The following is a 3,061-nucleotide window of genomic DNA, read 5'->3' as shown; positions in this document are numbered from 1 at the left end:
AACAAAGGTGCAAGAGAGAACACGGGAGGGTTTGAAGTTGGAAGAACAATTAAGAAAGTAGCAAGAGAGAACACGGGAGGGTTTGAAATTAGAAGAACGAATAAGAAAAATGCAAGAGAGGAAGAAGACAACACGGGGGGAAGTATATAAAGACAATTATTATGTCGCTTACAGCCGACACCAGATTTTGAAATATTAAAAAAAAACAAAAATCTATGTCGCTCAGAACCGACGCAGGCTTTAAAATATTTAAAAAAATAAGGACAAGTTTGTGTGGCGTCGAAATAAGGCCATGTTTGCATCGGTTTAAACCGACGTGAGCCTCATGTGTGTTGAAATAAGGAAGCTTTTGCAACAATGATTGAAAAGCTCTCATACTTTATGTCGCTTAAAAGCGACACCAGTATTTAAAAATATTAAAATGTATGTTTACGTTGGTTTAAAAGCGACACCAGTATTTAAAAATATTAAAAAAATATTAAAATGTATGTTTACGTCGGTTTAAAAGCGACACCATTATTTAAAAATATTAAAATGTATATTTACGTCGGTTTAAAAGCGACACTAGTATTTTATGACGCTTATAAGCGACAGTAAATCCGACGTCATGTTCAGTTAGTGTCGCAATTGTCTTATCCGCAACTACATTAAATTAACCGACACCACATACTGACACTATAAGACCCTTTTGTAGCGAAAAGCTTTATGCATTTTTCTAATTTTAACCATGATGGATAATAATATATATGAGTTTTTGAACTTTAATCCTTGAAGAAGATTAAAATTCAATAAAAATTTGGTGTTAGATTGGATATTGATTTAATAAATATCTTATTTAATGTCATTACATTAAAATTAAAATTATTTATTATTATACACATTTTAATTCATTATGTTTATTTTACTTCATCTAATTAGTGTACCTAAATGTCCGTATCATAATATATTTTACTAAATTAGTGTACCGAAATGTCTGTACCTAAATATATTGTAGTGAATTAGTGGCACATAAGCAAAAACATAAGTGTACCAAAAAATTTCGTACCAAAATACATGATACTAAACTAGTGTACCGAAATATCGGTACCTAAATATATTAAAATAAACTAGTGTACCGAAATGTCCGTACCTAAACATGTTATACTAACCTAGTGTACCGAAATGTTTGTACATAAATATATTGTAATGAATTAGTGGCACATAAGAAAATATGTATAAACATGTGAACCGAAAAATCTTTACAAAAATATTTTCTTATATAAGATACTTACCATAATATAGTCATGACATCACTCAATCGTTCTAAATAAAATGTAATCATAACCATGCATCCCACATTTCACAACATATACTCACCTGAACTTATCTGTGCGTCCTACGTTCACCTTCATACTTTAAAACATTCACAATAATTATGTGTAATAATATACTTATGGACATGCCCTGATGCAATCCAAAACTTAACCATATCGTAGTGCTTCCATATATATATATATATATATATATATATATATATATATATATATATATATATATATATATATATATATATATATATATATATATATATCAATAATGTGGCATAAAATGCACAATCTATAACGCCCTACTCCCGAACTATTAATTTTTGGGAATAATTATCGGTGACAAACTCAACTAAACACTAGTTTAACTAACTATCAATACTTACGATTCTTTACTTCAATTTCTTGAACCTACACACAATGATTTATGACCAACATCCAATCACTAAATCATAAGGTTAACTCTCACCTTTTCCACCAATGTGCCTCACATTGCACAATTTTCCAAACAAGGTTATTGTCTCAATTATTTAGTCTCATTTATAGTATGGCTGCATCTAACGTCTCGTTAAACTGCCTACGTACCCTAAATAGGGATCAAGCCATTCGTAGTTCGCAATAGTACTTCAAAGCATTCACAGTAATTATATGCAATAATCAATTTATAACCGTTTGTGGAATTATCAATCATATATATATACACACACACACGATACGAAAGGAAAAGACTCACTTACCTGAGGTCCGCGCCATGACTCCCTAGCATGAATATCGAGATGTCACGAACAATCCTCACCTAGAACAATTATCAAATCACGTCTCAGAGTTCTTACCGATAAAATACATAATTGATATAAAACACATCCCTACGTAGTTCGATTCGGAAGATCCGCATCACGGATTTCCAATCCCTTACTTCCAAAGATCCACATTATACTTCTAGAACAACATCCTAAAGTTCCATTACAATCCAACGGTCGAATCTCCGCCAATTGCCAAAACTAAGTGGCGGTTAACATTTTATTTTAAGAACTTACAAATCCAATTTGGGAAGATCCGTATCATGAATTCCATATCCGTAAGTTCCTATGGTCCTCAAATATTACGTACTATAACGTATTAAAGTTTGGTGACGATCCAACGGTCGGATCGTCGAATCACATCTTTACCAAGTAACGTATCTTAATGAATTTAGGTCCAAACGATCAACCTACGTTATACAATTACCAAAACTGAACTCAAGACATCTAATTTAGCCTAAGAATAACATCGACGATCCCTGGCCACGCACCGCCGCGGGTGGTGGTCGGCCGCCCTGACTTGCCGGAAAATCCAACTATTTCTAAAAATTACCAAAATTTACAAGAATGAAGATCTCAATGAGTAGAGTAACTTTCATACCTATGACCAAGGCCAAATAGGCCGGGAAGAGATTCACTTTCATTAAAACTCGTCAAAAACCCATTCACTTTCATTAAAACCCATCGGAAACCCTATACTTAAGTGTGCTCGATTAGACCTCCAAACTTGCTCTGACGTCTCCACCACTGCCTGGGCTTTGTTCCTGGGTTCTAGGGGAATGCTCTAGTGGTAGTAATTGGAGGAGATAGTTTTACAATTGGTAAATCACAAGCAAGTTTCCCCGCGGCACCCACGTGTGTTATTCGCGAAATCTCCATCATTTCGGGTCAATTTTGGCTAGAATTGGATGTTAAGATATAGTGATGAGGTTTGGTGGTGGTGAATGAGTGAAAATC

This window comes from Malus sylvestris, chromosome 9 (assembly GCF_916048215.2).
Source record: "Malus sylvestris chromosome 9, drMalSylv7.2, whole genome shotgun sequence".
Lineage (NCBI taxonomy): Eukaryota > Viridiplantae > Streptophyta > Magnoliopsida > Rosales > Rosaceae > Malus > Malus sylvestris.
Note: the sequence above shows the minus strand (reverse complement) of the source record.